At 36.9% G+C, this 24,926-nt stretch overlaps 1 protein-coding gene across 1 annotated transcript in view; it reads left to right on the top strand.

Moving 5' to 3' along the window:
* Positions 1-24,926, top strand: part of JAKMIP1 (janus kinase and microtubule interacting protein 1) — a 187,036-nt gene that overhangs the window by 6,214 nt on the left and 155,896 nt on the right. The window contains exon 2 of the mRNA XM_074229806.1: positions 20,044-20,137. The gene's annotated coding sequence lies outside the window, so the exon portion shown is untranslated. The remainder of the gene's footprint in view (positions 1-20,043; positions 20,138-24,926) is intronic.

Raw genomic sequence — 24,926 nt, 5'->3', positions numbered from 1 at the left:
AATTCTACATACAACTACATACAAGATTCCTTTTCATTGTATCTATTCATTTATTTATTTATTGAGACTAGGTCGCCTTGTTTCAATCAAAGTGGAAGTTCAATGGCCTCTTGTGGATTCAGTTCCACTACTGATGGATATGAGAATATTGACTTATTCTGTTTCAGAACTGGATTGGTTTGCCTCCTTTTTGGCAACAGTTTTTTTATACTGGTGCCAGACCTGGTGCAGACATTCAATTGACTCAGCCCACTACAGTTTAAAACTTATGAGGTCAAGTAATCCAGACTTAGCCTCTCTAGTGAAAGGGTTTGCTGGCATGTGTCCTCACCCCTGGCCATATTCTTTTTAAAGAAAAATCTTTGTTGAATAGAATATGTCTCATAAAGGATTTTAGAACCACCTAGCTTAAATTCTCACCTAATGCCAGAATCTTCTTTGCAACATCCTTGATAAATGATCATTTAACCTTTGCTTGTATACTTCCAATGATGGGGCTCTTACTCTCTCCATACTGAGCTGTTAGCATTCTACTTAATTTCTATAAGAACAGAAAGGACTTTGTCACCCCCCCCCATATTATTCCTTCACAAAGTGGGGAGGAACTATATATTTCTCATATAACATTTTGAGTTTAGAATGTATCATATTATCTTGCTTTGATCATTGTTTTTGTCCATGATAGTCCCAGATTAGGAGTCAGGAAACAAGGGTTTTGCAAGCAATTTTATCCATAACCAGTTGTTGGCATTTAAGTTAGGAACAGCAAGCTGAAAGAGCAAGAGTAGAGTTAAAGAACATGGGTTCAAATTCTACTCTTGAAGTTTACTCTGAATCAAGTTGTTTAAACCTCCATGGGTCCCAGTTTTGCTGAATGCAAAATTAGAGGGTTTGACCAGATGAGTTTTGAATTCCCTTTCAACTCTGAATCTATGACCCTGACTGAAGTTTTAATTCAAATTTCACCAATCTGGGTTTTAGTTTTGTCAAAAGTAAAATAAAGATAGAGGGTTAAGCTAAACTAAAAGATCCACCTCTTCCATCTCTGATGACCTCTGATTCCATGACCTAGGGAAAACTCAATCATTAAAGCCATCTGTCCTTCCTTTTTCCAAAGAAAGTGAAAATATTTGAACAGAATGAAGTGAGAACTAGGAGAATATTGACACTATTATATCAATATTGAAATTATTTTATCACTAATTATTTATCAATAATAGCTTTGACCAATGCAGTGATCAGTCATGCCTCCAGAGGACCTATAGTGAAAATGCTCCTCATCTCACTGAGATGTGATACCAAACAATGCACAATGAGACTCCCACTTTTGGACACAGCCAATATAAGAATTTGTTTTGAATGATTATACTTATTCATTAGAAGAAGTTTGTATTTCTCTTTTTTCCTATGGTAGAAAGATGTGAATGGGGGGAGGGATAAATGTTTAATAATGGACAAAAATAAATTAAAATATATGAAGAAAAATCTATAAGGAAGTATGTTTGCTTAGAACATTGAGTGATAACTTGTGATACATAAACTTGAACCCAATATTCTGTCTTAAAAAGACTTAATTGGGATGGCTAGGTGGTGCAGTGGATAAAGCAACAGCTCTGGAGTCAGGAGTACCTGGGTTCAAATTCAGTCTCAGACACTTAATAAGTACCTAGCTGTGTGGCCTTGGGCAAGCCACTTAGCCCCATTTTCCTTGCAAAAACCTAAAAAAAAAGACTTAATTGTTAGGTGGGTAAGAGGAAGAGGTCTATTGTGGATCACTAAATACTTTCTTCTTTGAATAATATGCCTTTGACAGTCATCCTGTACCTCTCTGTCAGAGCTATTGTAGGATTGTCTGTAACAAGAGCCAAGACAAGGCCTAGCCAAGATGAACAGCAGTCCAGGGTATAGCTTTAAAGGGGGTGCAATGAGAATTTTTTTTATGATTTTTTATAAATCCATATTTTGGATTGCCAGCAAATCTGTTCTCTCTGGCATGTAGGGATTGATTTGGGAAAATCAAATTATGTTTGCTGCTGAGAAGGCTCAAAATCTCCCAAAGACAGTAACATTCAAGGAATATAATTTTTAGATAAGTGCCCTGAAAAGGAAATATGCTATAATGGGAAGAATTCCTTGACTGGGAGTTGAGAAGTCTGAGTTCATATCCTGCTTCTGATACTTACTGGCTTTCTGATCCTTTGTGGAATAGAAGATTAGAGAGGATTAACTGCTGGAACTTGTTGGTCCAAATCCTTCTTTGATACTTACACACTGTGAACAAGTCACTTAACATGGTTATTCTTCAGTTTCTCATCTGTAAAATAAATTATCCCAGTGATCTTTAAGGTCTTTAAATTTATAAGGCTAAAAGTTAGTTACTCTCTTTGTTGGCCTCAGTTTTTTTAATCTGGAGATGATAACAGCATCCATCTTTTGCAGATTTGTTATGAGGACCAAATAAAATAACAAAGTGACTGAGTGGATAGAGTGGTGGACCTGAAGTCAGGAAGATCTGAGTTCAAATTTGGCCTTAGACACTTACTAATTATGTGATCCTGGGAAATTCACTTAACCTGTTTGCCTCAGATTCCTTATCTGAAAGAGGAAATAACAAACTACTCTACTTTTTTTGAACTCATGTCCTCATGACTCTATTCACTGTGCCACCTAGCTGTCCTTTACTCTTTTTACTAAGAAAATCCCAAATGGGGTCATAAGGAGGAGGGCATGACTGAAGTGACTGAACAATATATATTAAAGAAAATGTTGACTCTTAGGAAAACTCATTTCCTGCCCTCATGGATCTTCTAGTCCAGTTGAGGGTTGAAGCACAAAATCAGATACCTGTAATTAAAGTCTATGATAAGGTCATTGGAGAGGTTGTAAACAAAGTGTGATGTGAGCATCCAGGGGAAAGTTATATTTTGGGCAGGGAAAGATTAGTATCTTTTCAGCAGTGCTTCTTATGTGATTAGTCTCCTTCTTAAGTGAGTTGGCATTTGCTAATTTTATTTCCGTGTGTGTATTTTTTTCTTTCTACATGATGGTAATGCTCATTGTGGTAAAGGTAGTGTGAAGTCATTACCCCCCCCCTTTTGTATCCTAATAACTACTGATGAGCAACATGTGCTTGCTTTTAAGAACACTAGCATGTTGGGAATTTGTGGTCAGTTGCCTATGTGTGATGTGAGTGTTTTGTTCTGGCTTTGAATTTATGTTAGATGCCATGGAGGGAAAACTGGAATCATGGACATTTTTTTTCCCTTTGTGGTTGTAAATGCTCCAGAAGGTTCGATGTGTTGAGTCCATGCAATGCACATAAATAAAATAAGATGACAGGTGGCTGCAAATTCAGTTAACATTCATTCTAGCAAGGTTGTTGTGGGAGAAGGTAAATAAAAATGGATGTTGAACTTGCATGCCATAAATACTAAGTCTACTGGGCAAGCACCTTTGTGTCTTTTAATGGTCCTTTTGCTTAAGTGGAGAAGTTCAGGGCATTTCAACTTGAGGTCCTCAATGTTGTTTAGAAAGCACTTTCTGGCACTGATAAAACTAAACAATAATGTGTAGCTGAGGTAGTTTGATGGGTTTCAGAAAAGGACAGAACCTTGGAGAGCATCTTTTATTTTACAGATGACTACTTATCCAAGGTCATTGTCTGATACACCTAATAAAACAGAGATCTAGAGAAGGGTCATCAAGTGAATTAGGAATACAGTCCAGATTTCTTCATCCAAGACAAAAGTATCCTTTATTTTACCTAGGGTATTTTATCCCTTTAGGTATTTTTTGACCCCTTAGGAAACCACTTGAAACAAGTCATTTTTTTTTTTAGGTTTTTGCAAGGCAATGGGGTTAAGTGGCTTGCCCAAGGCTACACAGCTAGGTAATTACTAAGTGTCTGAGGCTGAATTTGAACCCAGGTACTTCTAACTCCAGGGCCGGTTCTCTATCCATTGTGCCACCTAGCCACCCACCCCCAGGAAACCACTTTGTAAAGTGGAATAGCTATTCAACAGGAAGAAAGGACCTAGAATCATGAGTTAAGGTCATAGCCCTGTGACTATTAAACCTCTTCATTTTATAGATGCTGAAGCCTGGTAGATTTAGTGAAATACTTTATGTCACTAAAAAAGATTCAGAGAGATACAGGGAAATGTTTAACAACTGACTTCCTGAAACAAAAAATTTTTGACATACTTTTAAGTTTAATCTGCAAGACTAAAATTTTCTCCATCACTTTATTACGTCAAGGCAATCAACAAAACAATGAATTAAGCCTTGATTTCAAGCCAGTTTCTGAGGTGTAAATGCTCACACTCAAAATTTAACGTTGAATTCTCCTTAGTGAGTTTGAACTGGTTCTCCCACCATGTTGCTGTTGTCCATTATTGAAGCCACGGTGATATCATATGGGGCAACTTAGTGGCACAGTGGATAGAGTGCAGGGCCTGCAGAATGGTCTGAGAAACTTCTATCTGGGTGACTCTGGGCAAGTCTCTTAACTCTGTTTGCCATAGTTTTCTCATCAGTAAAATGAGCTGGAGAAGGAAATGGTAAACTATTTTGCCAAGAAAATGTCAAATGAGATTACAAAGAAGTCACATGACTGAGAAGTAACTGAAAGCTATATCATAGGAGACCTTTTTTGCAAAAGGAAGTTTCCTTTGCCAAGTTCATATCATAAATGAAAAATAGTATAAAAGATATTGTAAAGAGCTTGTACCACTAGAAAATATCCTAAGAATATTTGGAAGGCTGTGAGAAAGGTCTCTAGTACATTGAGTAGAAAGATCTATGAAAGATATGTGAAAGGCTAAACACAGGGGTCACCCAACCTGCAAAGATGTGGATGAGTTGTGTTCTAGTTGTACTGATGAGAAGAAAACCCATAAATCCCTTATCATAAATCATAATCACTTATCAGAAAGTAAGCATTCGCAAGGGATAAAAAACCCTGGATGACAGACAGATCAGGGATGATTTGGGGGAAAAGAAATGAATAATAATTAGTGCTTACAGTCAAGGAGGTAATTAACACTATTCCTCTAAGTACCAGCCAGAAACCAGGTGGAACAGATGGGTCCTGGAGTTGTGAAAAGATCCTGGGTTAACTCTGGAATGAAAGATAGCAGGCTTCATGGTGCAAGGGAAAACAACTGATAGAAGGATTTCCAGTGTAAACATTAAAGTAACTACTTGGTTTTTTGTTTGTTTGTATTTGATCACACATTTGGTCTAAATGGTATATTGTACTGCTTATAAGAAGAGCTTATAACAATTATGCAATCCTGTTAATGCTCCCAACTTGCTCTCTCTTTTGGAAGCCAATTTAAAAATACCAGTATCTTTAAAAATGCCAATATCTCCTGGTGCTGCTACATAAAGATGAACCACAGGGTCCCATGACTTCAGAAAAATCAAAATGTTATTTGACCCAAAGGGCAAGGAAATAGTTTATCCATGGTAGGTGGAAGTAGGTTGTAATATAATACCAATGGTGGGAGAGGTAATAGAGAAGACATTAACCAAGACATATGTGATTGGAAAAGGAAGTGATGTGGTCACAATGGGAGAACCAGGAGCACCAGATGATCATCTCTAATGTTGCACTAGAAATATTAAAAGAAGAGGAAGAAAATATTCATCAGGTTGAGTGGGTCATCTATAGAGACTTACTTATGGAAAGATATGGATAAGAATTTCATAATTTGCATTGTGCCTTGACTTTAAACTTCAGAGAGCATACATATTGATGAGATAATAGATCCAATGAAATAAGACAGTAGAATAGCTTAATAATAGTTTGTCTGGATATATGTATTGTGTGTGTGTGTGTGTATGTGTGTGTGTATGTGTGTGTATGGAGGTAGCTAAGTGGCTCAGTGAATAGAATGATGATCTGGAGTTCAAATACAATCTCAGACATTTAGTAGTTACCTGGACAAGTCACTTAATCTCTGTTTGCCTTAATCCAAGGGAGGAAAACAATGACAAATTACTCCATTGCCTTTGCCAAGAAAACTCGATGGGCACTGTAGTCCATGAGGTCACAAAAAGTCAGACATTACTGAACAATAACAATAATGTATGTACATATACACATATACACAATACTGGTTTATTTAATAAAGAGAAAATTCCCTTTTTGAATGTAAGTGGATTACTGATCTGCAACAGGAAGTCTTAGAAAGTTGATTGAGGCAATGAGAAATTGAAGCGCCTACATGTGTAAGAAGTGGAAAAAGACCCTCAGTCTTTCTAGGTTCTTTGTTTCTGACACCCTACATATAATTTCTATATCACAGCATTCTATAAACATCTAATATAATCCTCACATTGGTACTGCAACTGTTATCCATTTTGTGAATGAGGAAACAGACACAAATGAAATAATCTGTTCAATCCCATAGCCAATTGATGAATAAGGGATGGATCAGAAAGGTTCTACCTCCAAATTCATGGATCTCTGTATTAGACAGAGCTGCCTTTCATTCAATTTATTTCAACAAACATTTATTAAACCTACCATGTGCTGGATGATGGATTAAAACAGACACAGTCCTTGACTTTGGGAACTAATACTCTACTGAATATGTATGTATGCATGCATATCCAGGAGAATTGCGAATCTGATTGATAAGAGATAGACACCAATCATGACTATATTACTCCTGCAAATCCACCTCAGGGGCTAACATGCTAGGGCCTTTCCTTATATTCTCTTCATGTTGTGTAGATAAAAGTGGAACAAAACAAGGCTGCCATTCATCCCTCATTTTTGTTATGAGCCTGACCTTGATGAAAGGAGTTTTCATCTTGGAAATTCCCTAGACTGATGAAATCATAACTCTAGAACCTCAAAGAGAAAAAAAAAGTGTTTGTCAAATGAAGATTCAATAAAAATGGGGAAAATGTCTCAGCAATGTCTATTTCTTCATTTTGTAATGCATTCATCTGGATACTTCTATTTCAACTCTTTGGAGATCTTAGAATCCATAACTCACAGCCATGGCAACATTGGAGGAATATTGGTGTAAAAAAGGTCAAACCTTTGTTTGGGGGGAAAATTTGGAATAATTAAAAAAACAGTTTATTAGTTCAGTTTCCTAAAGAAAACTTACCATGCAAATAATGTTTTTTTTAAATCTACAGATGAGTAGATTGTTTGTTACATCATTGCTTTAGTTTTTCCCTTGACCTATTGATAATTTCCCAATATGTAGAGGAGTATCTAGGAATTACAATCACCTCCAATGGACTTTCCTTGCACATGTGACTTCCAGTACCTTAAGGTTTCACCACTATGTCTGTACTCAAATTTTTTCCAGCTTAGTAGGACCTGCCAGAACTCATGCTTTACTGGCACCATCTTTAAGAATTTAGAGCCCTTTCCATGCCAAGACAGACATCAAAAGAGTCCATTGGAGAGCCAGAAAATGTCACAAGAATAAATTTTTACTTTAAATATATCAAATTAATTCACCAGGAGAGCAGAAAATTGACAGTCTGCCTTAAACTTGTCCCAAAGATTCTTTTAGGAATTAAAACAGTTTCAGTGTTCAGCCAAAACTCCACTGAGATTGCCAAGGGGGTGTTAATTGTGTAGAGTGATTTCTCTGCTTTTTGAGGAGAAAGACTGACCCAGTTCTTTTCTTGAAGCTTTATGGACCTGGGCTGCATTTGGATTTGGTAAGATTGAGCTTGATGATTGCTTGCTTGGTCAGGGCTGAGTTTGGGGGAGGACACATATGGGATAGTGGGAAGGACAATTGAGTCAGGAAACCTGTATTCAAATTTTTCAACTACTACTGTCTAGTTGGGTGATTTTATTTTCCTGTTTTCATATGCAAAGTGGAGATAAAAGTCATTGGACTATAGATAATATAGGTAAAATCCTTTGTAATTGCAGATGAATATAGAAATATAAACTTATTTATATACTAATATCCCTTTTTTGCTTGCTTCCTTATTTTTTTCCTAAACATATAGAACCATGGATAAACCATTTTCTCTCTTATCATCTTTTTTTTCTCACCCATAGGATGAAGGAAATTAAGCAATAATCTTTGAGGTTCCCTCCTGTTAAGGCTGATAGAAGGTAAATGAGTTTCACAGGATTTCATTGCTACTTAGTTAATATCTGAGGCCAAATTTGAATTCAGGTCCTCCTGACTCTAGATTGACTGAACTATCTGGTTGTTTCTTATTTGTTTTTTTGGCAAAGCTTTTGATAAACTACCACCTCCTATTCCTGTGAAGAAGATGGAAAGATTATGGATTGGACAGCCAGATGGATTCAAAACTAGACACAATAAATAGTGGTCAATGGCTCCATGTCAGCATGGCAGAAGTATCTTGGGGATCTGTGCTTGGCCCTATACTACTGAGCATTTTTTATCGCCAACTTGGATAAAAGCATGGATGGCCTGCTCATCAGATTTTCAGATGGCATAGAGCTGAGAAGGATAGTTAATATACCAGATGATAGAATCAGGAGCCAAAAGAATCTTGGCAGGCTAGAGAATTAGTTTGAATCTAATAAGATGAAATTCAATAGGGATAAATGTAAAGTGTTGCACTTGGGTACAAGATCCAACTTCATGAGTTGAGAAATGCATGGTTAGACAGCAATTGTCTCGAAAGAGATCTGGGGACTTTAGTGAACTATCAGCTCAATATGCATCAGTGGATTGTTATGACCTTCAGAAAAGCTAATATAATTTTGGGCTACATTAAGAGGAACACAGTCTCTAGTAATGGGGAGGCATCACTCCATTGTACTTTGTCCTCATCGGCCTCATATTGACTATTGCATTCAGTTCTGATTGCCACCTTTTAAAAACAAGACATTACTAAGCTAAAAAGTGTCCAGAGGAGGACATCCAATATGGTTAAGGGCTTTTAGTCTATGTCATTACATGAGGAAGAATGGAAAGAACTGGACATGTTTAGCCTGGAGAAGAGAAGACTCTGGCTGTGTTCAAGCAGATTGACTCTTATCTAAGGAGCACTGCAGATATCTGGGTGTGGAAGAACCTATATTCCGCCCCCCCTTCCCAAATTCCAGCCTAGAGCATTTGAGTAAAAAGGGGAAAAACCCCAGTGATACTTTGGTTCTATATTGAGAACCACGAGAATTCCTTATTGTTAGAAAAAATGTAATAAATTTGGAATTATAGCTGAATAAAGATGATTCAGTCTATCAAGGGGAATGATAGATTTGTCATAGATAAATATATTCATCTCCTTTATCCTTCTCATTCTCCATCTCCTTCATTCAAATAATGACTCCATTAGCTTTCTGCTATTCTTAGACCACCATATCCTGTTTGGTGTCTGTTTTTTTCCCTTAAACAGATTGCAGTCTGTCTAACACATATTTCTGCCATCAGCTGGGCAGCCCAATGTAGTAGGAATCACAGATAGGGAAAGGAGGTCAGAACTCATATATTCCTATAGTCACAGACTTTGGGAGTTGAGTCTCTAGTGCAAATAATTCATACTGATCTGTTTTTGAAAACCTCTAAGGAGGGGAAAACAAATTGACACTTCTCTAGGCAGTTCAATTTTTCGTAAGACAATTCTATGTCATGGAACCTCACACTGGACTTGGAATCAGAAGATCTATTTTTGGGTCTTAGTACTATCACCTAAATGTATGCTTGTGACTAAGTAATTGTCTTGTCCCTTTTCTGTACTCTCTTCTATAAAATGGAATGAATATTCACCCTATTTACCTCATTGGACTTGTGGAAGGAAGGTATTTTGAAACCTTAAATCAACACATAATATGAGCTATTTGCTGTTGGAGAGGAGGCTACTGAATTTCATTCTCACCTTAGCTACAGTTTTAATTGGTGGGAATTGGCAGCTTGCTTTTAAAGTTGCTGAGACACTACTGGACAATGACATTTTTCCATTTTTTTTGCAAGGCAAAGGGGGTTAAGTGGCTTACCCAAGGCCACACAGCTAGGTAATTATTGTCTGAGGCCGGATTTGAACTCAGGTACTCCTGACTCCAGGGCCGGTGCTCTATGCACTGCATTTTTCCATTTTGTATCTTTATTTGACACTTTTTGGGGAAGTTTTAGAGCTTTGACATCATCAGTATAGGGAATTTCCAGGATGGAAACCCCTTCCATTAAGTCAGATCAATGTAAGGCAGCTAGATGGAATAATGGATAAAACACAGGTCCTGGAGTCTGCATTCAAATCTGCCCTCAGCTACTTATTAATAACATGACTCTGGGTAAAATTGTTAACTTATATCTACCTCAATTTCCTCATCTGTATGAAGGGGATGATAATAGCACTTTCTTCTCAAGGTTGTTATGAAAGAATGTTTATAAAATATTTTCAAATTTTAAAGTGTTTTTAAAAAAAAATTTATTTACTTTGAATTTTACAATTTTTCCCCCTAATGTTGCTTCCCCGCCACTGCAGCACAGAAGGCTGTCTGTTATCCTTTACATTGCTTCCATGCTATATATTGATCTAAATTGAATGTGTTGAGAGAGAAATCATATCCTTAAGAAAAAAAATATAAGAGATGGCAAGATTACATAATAAGACAATGTTTTTTTTTTTAATTAAATGTAATAGTCTTTGGTCTTTGTTCAAACTCCACAATTCTTTCTCTGGATAAAGATGGTATTCTCTATCACAGATACCCTAAGATTGTGTCTGATTGTTGCAATGATGTAATGAGCAAGTCCATTAAGGTTGATCATCACTCCCATGTTGCTGTTAGGGTGTATGGTGTTCTTCTGGTTCTGCTCATCTCACTCAGCATCAGTTCATGCAAATCCCTCCAGGCTTCCCTGAATTCCCATCCCTCCTGGTTTCTAATAGCACAATGGTGTTCCATCACATACATATACCACAGTTTGTTAAGCCATTCCCCAATTGAAGGATATTAACTTAATTTCCAATTCTTCTGACACCACAAACAGGGCTGATATGAATATTTTTGTACCAGTGATGTTTTTATCCTTTTTTTAAAGAAAGATTTTATTTTAAGTTTTACAATTTTCCCCTAATCTTGCTTCCCTCCCTCATCCCCTGTTTTTGCCCTTTTTCATAATCTCTTCAGGGTATAGACCCAGTAGTGGTATTACTGGATCAAAGGGTGTGCACATTTTCGTTGCATAATTCCAAATTGCTCTCCAGAAAGTTTGGATGAGTTCACAGCTCCACCAACAATGTATTAGAGTCCCAGATTTCTCCCATTCCTTGCAACATTGATCATTGTCCTTTCTGGTCATATTGGCCAATATTGGCCAGTCTGAGAGGTATGAGTTCCTCAGAGATGCCTTAATTTCCATTTCTCTAATAAGTAATGATTTAGAGCAATTTTTCACATGACTGTGGATCGCTTTGATTTCCTCATCTGTAAATAACCTTTGTATATCCTTTAACCATTTGTCAATTCGGGAATGACTTGTTTTTTTTTTTTTAATTTGACTCAGCATGGAACATTATTGTTCTATTACAAACCAGGAGGGACGGGAATTCAGGGAATCCTGGAGGGATTTGCATGAACTGATGCTGAGTGAGATGAGCAGAACCAGAAAATCACTGTACACCCTAACCTTGATGGACACGCTTATTTCATCAGTGCAACAATCAGGGACAATTTGGGGCTGTCTGAAATGGAGAATACCATCTGTATCCAGATAAAGAATCATGGAGCTTGAATAAAGTTCAAAGACTATTCCCTTTAATTTAGCAAAAAACCTGTTATCTTATTGTCTGATCTTGTTATCTCTTATACTTTATATTTCTTTTTTAAGGATACCATTTCTGTCTCATCACACTCTATTTGGATCAATGTATACCATGGAAACAATGTAAAGACTGACAAATTGCTTTCTGTTGGGAGTGGGGTGGGGAAAAAACTGTAAAACTCAAAATAAATAAAATAAAATCTTTACTTAAAAATTTGACTCAGTTCTCTGTATATTTTAGAAATGATTCCTTTGTCAGAAATACTAGTTGGAAAAATTACTATTATATCATCATTATGTTACTGTGTTGGAAAATCACTGGAGCACTGAGAAGTTACCTAAAATATAATAGACGGGGCTTGAATGTAGTTTTTCCTGATTCCAGAGTTGACTCCCTCTCCACCAATATTTCATTGTTCCTTTAAAAGCGAAGAATTTATTTTGCTTCATTAAAAAATATCTAGAAATGGTTACCTGGTAAGTAAATTCAGTAATTAGAAGTTAGTTGCTATCTATCTAGTAATAGTCAATTGATGTGTTTGAGTTGGTATTATGTCACTAAAACTGTGCTCTTAAGTGCTGAGAGAATTAAAGCATGAAATAAAAAATTAAGACTTCTCTCCCCTTCCCTGATTTCTATCTCCAAGAGCTACTGATTTTATATTCTGTGGATGAACTGGGCTGGAGAATTGAAAGCTTAGTTTCAATTGATAGGAGTTCCTTATGTTTATGGAAATTGTTATTTGAAAGATAGGATAGAGTAATTTAGAGCTGGCAGTATGCTTGGAAATCATAGTTCAATTCACATTTTTATAGATCAGTAAACTGAGGAATACTTACTTAAAATTTTCCAAAGGTTCCATGACTAGTAAATCTTATTAGTTATATCTGTACCCAACTTGATTTGACTTCATATCTAGCCTTCTTCACTCTTTATCTGCCTCAAAATTCACCACAGAGTGGCCACAGATTGTTACAATTCAGTTTCATTCCCTCGATAGTGCCACTTATAGTAGATTGTGGATTAAAAGGATAATGGATGCCAGGTGTTTTTGTGCAGGGCCTGGAGTCAGGAAAATGCAGCTTCTTGAGTTCAAATCTGGCCTCAGATAAGTCCTAGCTGGGTCATCGGGGCAAGTCATTTAACCCTATTTGCCTCAGTTTTCCCATCTGTAAAATGAGCTGGAGAATTGACAAACCACTTTATTATCTCTGCTAAGAAAACCCTAAATGGGGTCATAAAGAGGCAGTCACTACTGAAAAACAATGAACAATATGAATACTACTTGTGCTTGTACTCTATTTGCATTTTCCTCCATTTGAGTATAAATATAACAATATAAAGGATAGCATAGTGTAATAGATAGACAACCTGGGAGTCAGAAACTCCCCCTGGGGAAGTCAACTAAACAACAAATTGAAAATCTGTTGATCTGCTTTAATGGAGGCACTTTCACCACAAGGAGTTCCACATGCTGACAATAACCCCCATTTGATTCTCTCTTCCAACTCTTGTCTTCAAAAAAAAAATAAAAGCACAGCACTTGGATAATAGTGTATAAGGAAAGTTAAATTTTATTTTAAGCTTAATAAGTGGGGTGACTGTCTTCATCCTTGACTTCCTCTAGTGAGAAGTGTCATGGTACAGGATAAGTGTTTTCTCCTCTGATGTCAAAAAATATCCCATGCTTGGTAAACTATCTAGTAATGGTCCTAAGTTGTGATGATGAGACACACTCCCTTTTATAAAGTATATTAAAATCGTGAAAGTCCCAGGAAGCAGGCAGTGCAAGCATTAAGCCTTATTTTTACAGATGAGGAAAATGAGGACCAAGTTGATTCCTTTTCTCACTGCTTCCAAAGACATTGTTTAGCAGCCACAGCTTGCTACCTACAATTCAGACTCATCTCCAGTTTTTGTTGAGAAAGTGAGATGTTAACGGATACTTTCTCTGTCAATCTCCCACCCAACTTTTAGTGATTAGTTGCCCTCCCCCATGTCTAGCTTTCCCCCTTCCCGAACCCCAAGTTTTCTTCCATGCTCAGCCCCAATGCTTCCAAAGACCTTTTTTGCTTCCTGTGGTCTCCCCCTCAAACATTTTTTATCTATTTTGTATATGCTCAGGTATGCCTATATTGTCACCCTCAAAAGAATATAAGCTCTTCAAGAATAGGGGCTATTTATTCATTTCTAAATTAAAATTTTAACTCTAATTTATTTAATTTTTGAAACCCCAGTCTCTACCCTAGTCATTTAAATATTTGTTCATTAGCTGAGTTTGAAAATCAGCATTGGACTGGTCATCACAATTGGTGGCAGTGGATAAAGGATCTAACAAACCCCAGACAGTAATTGTTTTTTTCCATTGAGAAACCCTGGTGCCTTTCAGTCTCTGGCCCATTTTCCTCTAGCACACCAGATAGCTTATTTATTTATTTATTTAAAAAAAAAAGTATTTGTTACCTCAGGGCTCTGGTTAAACTATTGAAACCTTGGAGGGAAATACAGAATTATTGACACAAAGTACTTTCTCCCCTCAAAACCTTCTAGTTCCATGATTATTAGTAGATTTCATGGGAACTTATATATTTTGTACTCTTTCTAATTTCCCCATATCAAACTTCTAAGGCCGCAGTAACATACTTCAAAAGAAGATCTGCAACTTTCCCCTCTAGGGAATTCCACTTATCTTCAGATACATGAAAGGAAGGATCCTTGACTTCCCTGGGTCCTACTCCCCTCTTTGATGCAGATCATGGCCCTCCTTCACCTTTAGTGGGTAGTTTTTACAACTTGTAATTGCCACCACCCTCTCTACACCCCCCCCAAAAAACCCAGCAATTTTGAATTTTGAAGTGACAAGTAAGAGTGCGCTCTCTCTCTCTCTCTCTCTCTCTCTCTCTCTCTCTCTCACACACACACACACACACACACACACACACACACACACACACACACATGTATATGCATACATAGACAACACACATTTAGCTAAGTTGTCACTTCTTCGGTGCCAAATACACAATTTGAATTTGTACTGAATTTGTACTGAAATCCCTTTCAACTTGGTAGGGCCTGCAAAAATTTATATTATCCTAGCAGAGCTTTTGGGAGACCAGGGTCATTTCAATGACAAAGTGAGACTTCAGAGAAGGCTCTAATAGATGATATTCATTTGAATTGCAACAATTTTACATTTGTGATGGTACCACTGGGGTTGTGGTTTTATTTGCACAATAGTATGGTAGTGAAGAGTGGCTGTCTCATTTCTTTAAGAGAATCAATTAACATCAGATAATTCCCATTGCTTAAAAAAACTGTATAATCTGACCCTACTTAAAAGAGGAGTCCCTTAGCATTTTACCAGAAAAATGAAAAATGTTAACATAACAATGAACAAAGTATTTGAACAACTTGTTATGTGGTTATCTGTGTTTAAGGTACTATGACCACAAGTACAAAGAATGAAATGATCTGAGATGACATTCTAATGGGGGAGACAAGAACACACATACATGCATACATGCCCCCTTCATTCTTTCTCTTAGGATCATATCTGTAATTATATATATATATATATGTATGTATACATATATATATATATATGTGTGTGTGTGTATGTATGTGTGTATGTGTATAAATAAATCTATACCTACATAATGTGCATATATGTATATATACCTATCAATATAAGTAACTATGGTATAGGTAAGGGTCAGTGTAAAGGCATTGAGATGAGAGATGAATGGGTGAGCACAGAGATAAAACATGATATAAACTGACAAAATGGAGCAAGGAAAGCAGTGAAGTCCATAGGGTCTGGAGAGATAGGTTAAAGTCAGGTTATGCAGGTTTTTAAAAGCGAAACAGAAAGATTTATATTTTATCTTAGAGGCAATAAGGAGTCATTGGAGTAATTGAATGCAGGAGTCACTTGGGCTTAAGGAAAATCACTTCAGTAACAGTGTATAGATGCTGGAGTAGTGAGAAAGTGGAGGCAGGGAGAACAGTGAAGAGACAATTGGATGGGAGATGATGAATATCTGAATGAATTATGGTGATGGTTTTTGGGAATGGAGAATAGGGATTGGATGTAAGAGATTTTGAGAAGGTAGAACTGGCAGGTATAGCAACTGATTAGATATGGGGGATGAGGTGAGTGAGGGGTGAGGATAATGCAGAAGTTATGAGCCTGGACAACTGGAAGGATTGTAATGTCTTTGACAGAAATAAAAATGTTAGGAAGAGGGGAGGGTTTGGGAGGAAAGACAGTGTTTTTTGTTTTGAACCTGGTGAGTCTTAGATGTTAGGAATCCAGTTTGAAATATTGAGGAGATAGACTACATACAAACACACACATATATTATATACATACTTCATACATATTACATTTATATATGCATATGCTTGTCTGTATGTGAGCATTCTGCATGGAGATGATAGTTAAACACATAGGTGCTAATGAATTTATTAAGAAACACTGTAAGGGTGTGGAGTGGTGGAGTGGATAGAGCACTGTCCCTGGAGTCAGGAGTAACTGAGTTCAAATCCAGCTTCAGACACTTAATAATTATCTAGCTGTGTGGCCTTGGGCAAGCCACTTAACCCCATTGCCTTGCAAAAAAAAAAAAAAAACCCTAAAAAAAAGAAACAATGTAAAGGGAAAAGAGAATAGGTTAAAGACAGAGCTATGAAGAACTCCCACAATTGTAGGATCTGAGATGAAAGATGAATCAGTCTAGGAGAATGAAAAGAAGTTGGTTGATGCCATGAAAACCCAGAAAGGAGAGGGTGTTCTACCATGTCAAAAGTAATAAATAAGTCAAGAAACATAAGGAATGTTAACAAACTATTGGAAATTATTGGTGCCTTTTTCGAGGGTATCTTCAGTTGAGTGATGAAATCAGAATCAAGATTATAGAAGGCTGAGGTGTGAGAAGTAGAGGCAATGAGTGCTGACAGTTTTTTCAAAGCATTTGGCTGGCAAAGGGAAGATATAGGAAGACATCTTGAGGGGATGAGTGAAGATTTGTTTGGAGGGAGACTTGGGCTTGAAGGTTGTAAGAAAGGAATCTAGATAAGACTTAGCAAGAAAACCCAAAAGGCACTGAAAATAAAGGCAGACTATCTTGAAATATGTCCATGATCTGCTTGGGAATCCCTGGACCATAAGTTAAGAACATTGGCCCTGAAGAAACTCTGAAACACCTTCTAATTCCAATTCTGTATCCTGATCCCAACCTTGTTGAAAGGGCCATAAGTTAAAATTCACAATGAGAAATTAATGATGTTTCCTGTGCCTGACATCTGGTGAAGACAATACTAATAATGAAAGGAATAATTTAGCTTTGTGGCAAGTGCTAATTCTAGGGACTTAGTGCTATCTGCAAGCTTTGTTTTGGGGATTTATGGTGTAAGCAATAAAGGGATAATTGTCTAGATAAAACTTTGTTCATAGGACTAAGAAACTGAACAACTCATCAGTGAACTCCCCAAGAAAAAATCTCTAGGGCCACAAGGATTTACAATGGATGAATTCTATCAAATGTTTAAAGACCAGTGGAACCCAAATCTATATAAACTATTTGAAAAAAATAAGGTCCATAGGACTGAGAGAACTGTCCAGGTCATTGTCAATCATGACTCAACTTGCTTTAGACCAGCTTCAGTCAAATGGCCAAGTGACTTAAGATTTTCAAATGTTGCCAATCAATGACTTGTTAGAGGAACAATAGCAACCATCTTTCATATAGTTATTTAAATTTGGCAAAAACCTTTCCTCAAAAACCAATGAGAGTGCTGAATGTTCTATTATCCTCCTTTTAAAGATGAAGGATGGAATTTGTTAATGAAATAGCTATGAAAGGGTAAGGTGGCAGAGAAGAGGCAAGGACTCACCTGAGCTCTTCCAAGTTCTTTTCCAAACTTGGAACTTTAACTTCTCAAAATGAATTCTGGCATGAAAGAACCCACAAAAGGTTGGGACAAAACAATTTTCCAGATCAGTACAACTTAGAAGTTCGGCAGGAAAGACCTTAAATGGAGCACAGTCTAATACAGGTTGGGCCAACATATTCCAGGTCTCAGCAAACTAGCAGTAGTCCTTGGGGGGGCTACTGAATTGGATGTAGAGCAAGACTTCCAGAACACTCAGCCCGAAGATGGTAAAGGGGTCAGGCAAAAGGGGTCTCTTTACTGGCATTGGGTACGAGACCCTATTTCATTGCCCATTCATGGATCTGAGTTGTGGTCCTTGGTCTCCACCCTAGGGTGAGGAGGAGCACTAGCACATCAGTGCTTGTGGGTTGGGGGAATGGGGCCCCTTCTCACAGTTCTGGGTAGAAAAGTTCTTGTAGTTGCTCACAGGTCAGAGCAAAGGAAAGAAATGAAAACTTACAGATCCCCAGAACAAAATAGCATCACAAAATCTGAAGCTTGGAACAATGCCTCTTCTATCCCAGAAACAGAGTTTAACTTTAATATCAAGTTAAAAGTCAAGAAATAGTATGAGAAAATGATAAAAAAACAACCAAACAAAAGAAACCTGACCATAAACAGTTACTATGTTGACAGGGAAGATCAAAACACAAACTTAAAATACAACAAAGTCAAAACTGCTCCATCCAGAACCTAAAGGGAAAATTTGAATTGGTCTCAGCCTCCCTCCCCCCAAAAAAAGAATTTTAAAAATCAAATATAAGATGTAGGGAAAAAAATTGGAATAAGAGACAAGAGTGATATAAGAAAAAAAATGACAAAAAGTCAACACCTTGGTAAAGGAGGCACAAAAATGACACATTAAAAACAGAACAGGCCAAAAAGTAAGAGGTACAAAAATCCACTGAAAACAACTCTTTAAAAAGTAGAATTTGCCAAATGGAAAAGGACAGACAAAAATTCACCTAGGAGCATTCACAACATGACTACTCTAGAAATTTGTTTTCCATGACTACACATGCATAACCTATATCAAATTGCTTATTCTCAATGAAGAGATAGGAAAAGGAGGGAGAAAGAAAATACAGAACTCAGAATTTTTAAAAATCAATGTTAAAATTATTTTTATATCTACTTGGGAAAATAAAATATTAAATATATTATTAAATCTTAAAAATATAAATAGTATAGGAGCAGCCAGAGATATTCTGGAGTGTATGAAATTTAGAGGGCCATGATAGCAGTCTATCACAGTTTAGAAATAACAACCTTTATGCCTAATTAGAAAGAATAATTAGTTAAAGGAGGAAGCTACCAAAGGTGGGCTTGGGTAAACTTTATCTTAGTCTAGAGATATTTAGATGGTTCAGTGGATCGAAAAAGAAACCCCAAACCAGGAAGATCTGTCTAAATCTGGCCTCAGGGCTTCCCAGCAAGTCACTTCCTGGGCAAGTCACTTAACCTCTGCCTTAGAGGTATCTTGGTGAATTCTATCAAATATTTAAAGACCAATGGAACCCAAATCTATATAAACTATTTGAAAAAAGTAAGGTCCATATGACTGAGAGAGCTGTCTAGGTCATTGTCAATCATGATTTGCTTTAGACCAGATCTGAGTTCAAATATGAACTCAAATACTTACTAGCTATGTGAACTTGCACAAGTCAATTAACCTCTGTTTGCCTTAATCCAGTGGAGAAGGAAATGCCAAGTCACTCTAATATCTTCCCCCAAAATCCCCATAAAGAGTCAGACACAGCTGAACAACAACAATAACAACAAGAAACTTGCATTTACCCTGGAGAAATCTACTTAATCTCTGTCTGCCTTAATTTCTTTCAGTATAAAGTAGCCCCCATAGATCATGGTTGTTGGGAGGATCAAATGAAGTAAAATTTGTAAAGTTTTTTTTTTTAAACCTAAGATAGTGTGAAATAAATGCTATCTATTATCTCCCCTGTTTTTTTCTTGTTTCTTCCTCCCACTTGACAGTCTCCCAACTGAAGCCCTGTACTAGTACCTCTGTCTCCCTTTGAGGGTGGTGATTTCCTTCTCCCCCTGATTCATGCTTCTTGCTCTAGGCAAACAGTTCTTAGATATAGCTCTGTCTAAGGGATAACTGTACTCTTTTATCTTTTTAGAAAGAGGAAGATCCATACAAACCTACTTCTACCCCTTATTATCTTTTGTTCTACTTAGCTCTTAAAAAGAAGGAATGGGGAAAAAAAAGCAATATTACCTTAAGTCTTTGTACACTGTTGCATACTGGAAACCGCTGTGTACCCCTCAGTCAGTTGTGAAAAAAGGATGTGGTTGAAATGAAGAGGCAATGTGACCGACTTACCCTGTTCTCATTTGTATAATTTTTGATAGAATCTTCTGACTCACTCTGCTGCAGGGCTTGGAGGTCTTTCCATGTGAACCTAGGGTGCCTGTGCATATAAATGAAGAGATGTGAAATGTATGGGTAAGAGAAAAATATATTTTATACACACATATACACATTCAGTTTGTTCTCATGGAAGTGAACTCTTTGGGACATCAGAATGTTGCCAATTTAGAAACAATGTGGTGTAGTGGAAAGAGAACTAGTTTTGCGTTAAAAGAACCAGGATTCAAATCTTACTTTTGTTACTCCTAATGTGACCTTGGGCAAATCCCTTTCCCCTCTCTGTGCCTCAGTTTCCTCACCTGTAAAATAAAGACTGGACTAGTTTCTGAAGTCTCTTTGAACTCTAAATCTCTTATCCAATGAAATTTTAGACACTGTTATAATAGGACAGAACTTGTATTTCAGAGAAATTAATCTATTGGGCTTTCTTTTAGCAGTGGCTAAAATTTTATTATCAGGAATGAAGGGTAAAACCTATACAGACCAAAATGTTTACTAGAAAACTTTACAGTGTTCCTTTAGGAAGTGATAAAATATGGACAATATCACAAAAAAAGATTTTGGAAGCAATATACCTCTGTCACTTTTGGAAGCAAGAATGAATTTTTTTTCAGAAATCTCATTTTTGGGGGAGATAAAGTAGTTGTACTTTTTGTGTTTTTTTTTCTTTTTCTGAAAGGTTTTTAAGAACTTTGAAACTGAGCATATTTAACATTATGCTGAGTAGTCAATGCATTCAGGAGACAAAAATTCTTTAGTATCTTTTGAGCATAAATGAGGTCATGCTAAGGCACTCCAATGTAAAAGTTAATTCTTATATAGATCTTTCAAAGAGCTGCCAAGATAATAGGTGGTAGAGACAGGGGCAGGATAGAGAATTATGCATTCCCCTATGTCTGTAAATAATTCTAATACAAAGGAGAGTGAGAAGTTTAAAAGGGAGATCCAGGTGTATACATTTTAAGAGAGAATAATGAATTTTACTTGAATTGGGAGGGTTATAGGGTAGAGTAGGGTAATGGATCTATCAGAGAAGGCTTTATGGAGGAAATGTCACCAGAATTAGGCCCTGGAGGGGAAAAAGGGACTTCAAAAGTTTTAGATGGAAGGGAATCCATTGCAAACCTAGGGTGGGATGGTGGAGTGATTGGAGTAGTTGGAGGAGGTAAGAAGTATGAACAAAGAGACAGAGGTAGGAGAAGCCAGACTGTAAACAGGTAATAGTGAATAATCTATTTTTTTGGGTAAATATGAATACAATAAGGTTAGAATAGTATATTTGTTTTTGTTCAGTCATTTTTCAGTTGTGTTTGACTCTCATAGCCCCATTTTGGAGTTTTCTTGTCTAATATACAACAATGGTCTGCCATTTCCTTCTTCATTTCATTTTACAGATGAGGAGTCTGGGGTATACAGGTTTAAGTGACTGGCCCAAGGTCACACAGGTAGTAAGTGTCTGAGATAAGTTTTTAGTAGTAAGTTCAGATTTGAACTCAGGAAGGTGAGTGTTCTGACTCCAGGTCTGGCATTCTGTCCACTCTGCCACTTAACTGCTCACAGATTATAGCATATTGCAGCTAGATTATAGAAGACCTTGAATGCCAGAAGAAGAATGTTATAAAAGGGGTAGTAAGGAACCACAGAAGGTGTTTTGAATAGCAGAATAACCTCATCAGAGTGGTTGTTAGGAAAATTCCTTGTGTAGCAATATATGGAGGATTAATTGGGAACAATTGGGAGGTATTTTTATTGAGATAGCAGTTAAATTTATTTGAGTTCTTCACTTAAATGTTTATTAAACAAGGCTCCATAGCAAGAAAGCAGGTGGAAAAGATGTTCTCTGTCCTTGAGGTGCTTATTGTATAGTACAAAAAGATAGGAATTGATACAAAATAATTATAAGTTCAAGGTAAAAGATTAATACATTCAGTTTAAATATAGTTAAGTCAAGTCTTGAGGAAAAAGGTTCATGGAAGCTTTATAGAAGAGGTGACACCTAAATTGTACATTGAAGGAAGATAAGGAACCTAAAAAAAGTATCGATATTTCTGTAGGGCCGGAAGGAATAAAGGTCCTTTACTCCCTATAACAGGGATGTTTGAGCAGACATTACTGTATTCAAAATCAGCTCAGAGCTGAGTCAGATAAACAGACATATGGGCTTGTCAGTCGTTCTGACAGCGCAGCAAGCTGCTGGCCAGGGATACTAGTAATGCTTCAGAGGCCCCAATGTTGAAACCATAGCGTGTTAGCTTTCTTTCCAGTGCTGACACTAGGTAATAGACTGAGGAAGTCTGCCTTCTGTGACACTCTATTTGCATAACTTTGATAAGCAAGTTCCAAGAAGTAGAATACAAGATGTTGCTTCAGGGGAGGGAACCTTGCCAGGTAAACAGTTTAATTACTGTTCTTCAGAAGGAATAAATAAAATAGGAATGTTGAATGCTTCTTAAGGCCTCAAGACAGTTCCTACTCTCAGGGAGTGAACACTCTCAACTGGGAGAGAAAACACATGACAATGACTGTGGGATGGATGGAAAGACTCTGGTCTAAAGTGTTTAGTTGTGGGGTTTATGACAAAGCCAGGAGGACCATGATTTACAACATTAGGTCAGAGGACAGTGCCAAGGGTAGGGAGGGCATGGACACAGGGCAGAGGGTGAAGCCTGAAAGATGGAAAGCAAGACTGGATGTGCCTTTTATGAAAATGAGACCTCACCATATACATGCTGAAGGAAGAAAGGAAGGAATGAAGGAGAAAGGAAGAAAGAAAAGGAAGAGGAAATGAATGAATGAATGAGTGAAGGAAGAAAGGAAAGAAAAAAGGAGAGAAGCAAAGAGATCACAAAAAGAGTAAAAAAACCCTATAGGTACAAAAATATTCATAGCAGCTCTTTTTTAGAGGCAAAGAATTAGAAATTGAGGGGATACTCATCTATTGATAAATGGCTGAACAAATCATGGTATATGAATGTGATAGAACTCAGGGTTTCTATAAGAGAGAAGACTTCAGAATAGCATAGAAAGATTTGCATGATACTGAATGAAGTGAGCAGAACCAGAAGAACATTGTACACACTTTCAGCAATACTGGATGGTGATCAACTATGATGGACTTGTTTAACAATACAGTAATCAGAGTCTAAAAGACTTGTGATGGAAAAAACTATCCATATCCAGAGAAGGATAATGCAGACCAAAACATACTATCTTTTTTTTATCTTTCTATTTTTTTTTGCAAGGTAATGGGGTTAAGTGGCTTGCCCAAGGCCACACAGCTAGGTAATTATTAAGTGTTTGAGGTCAGATTTGAACTCAGGTCCTCCTGACTCCAGGGCCGGTGCTCTATCTACTGTGTCACCTAGCTGCCCCACTATCTTCATATTTTAAAAGTTGTCTTATGTATGATGTTTTTCCTCTAATCCCCCCACCATTTTAATTTGATTCTTCTTTCACAACATGATTATTATGGATCTATGTTTAGCATAGTTATATATGTATAGCCTCTTTTATATTACTTTCTGTGAGGGGGGGGAGTTCAGAGAGGGAAAAATGTGAAAGTCAAAATCTTGCAAAAATGATGTTGAAAAAATAAACTATTAAAAAGATAAAAAGGAGGGAAGGAGGGAATTAGTGAATGAATGAATGAATAAGTTAAGGAGGGAAGGAAAAAAGGGATACTGGAAAAAAGTTAAACTCTAGGTTAGCTTCTATAACACAAGATTGGTCTACATTGCTTCTAAGAGATGAGAATTATTACCTTTAGAATGAAATGAAAATGAAGATAGTAAGGTCATACAGGACTTCATTTCACCGAAGGACTAGAATTGGTGACTGCTATGTCATATAAACAATGTGACCATTTTCTTGTCATACAGCCAGAACTAGTGCTTAATTTTTTTCTAGTATCCATTCATTCCTTCTTTATTTTCAAATCATGGACAATCTTATCTTACAAGGCTGACTTCAGATTCCTACCCTTCACTCCCTTGGTCATTCTGTCAAAGGGGAAGACTTAGTATTCTGCCATACAGAATATTCTATTCCAAGGTTGTCTCCTATACCTGGAATAGTCTCCTTCCTCACTTCTGTCTCGTGGCATCTGTCTGTCCCTTTAGGCCATACAACTTGATTGACACCTCCCTCACACTTTCTTGATCCTTTTTATTGTTATCTCTCAACTCCCTCCCACCCAAAATACTTTGTATATTTTTCATATTTACTTATCTGAAATCATGTTTCTTTCTTCCCCTCAATAGATTATAAACTTTTTTGATGTAGGAGAGACTTGTCTTATATTTGGTTTTTTGTTTTATCCTTATTAATTTTTAATCCATTTAAGTCATAGCACAGTAAAAGATAGGTGCTTAATTCATGCTTATTAAATGGAAGTGTACCTCATTTTATCCTAGTATGAATAAGGCTTCATCACATCATTTTTGGTTCCAAAAATGCCATGGTTATTCATTGCTTTGTCATACTTCCATGTATATCTTTACTATTCATAAATGTTAAAATTCTGTGTTTCCTTCTTTAGTTCAATTAAAACAGACTTTTCCCCCCTTTCTCTATGACTGCTGGAATCAGATTCATACAGTCTTAGGTTTGTAAGCATCCTTAGTCATTATCTAATTCAACCTTTCCCTTCTCCTTTATTTTGTTGTTGTTCAATTGTTTTTTAGTTGTATCCAACTCTTCTTGACCCCATCTGGGCTTTTCTTGGCACAGATTACTCGAGTGATTTGCTATTCCTTTCTCCATTTCATTTTACAGATAAGGAAATTGAGGCAAACAAGGTAAAGTGACTTGCCCAGGATCACCCAGTTAGTAAATCTTTGAGACCAAATTTGAAATCAGGAAGAGA

Source organism: Macrotis lagotis, chromosome 3, assembly GCF_037893015.1.
Source record: "Macrotis lagotis isolate mMagLag1 chromosome 3, bilby.v1.9.chrom.fasta, whole genome shotgun sequence".
In the NCBI taxonomy this organism is placed as follows: domain Eukaryota; kingdom Metazoa; phylum Chordata; class Mammalia; order Peramelemorphia; family Peramelidae; genus Macrotis; species Macrotis lagotis.
This window is presented reverse-complemented; position numbering and strand designations above follow the sequence as displayed.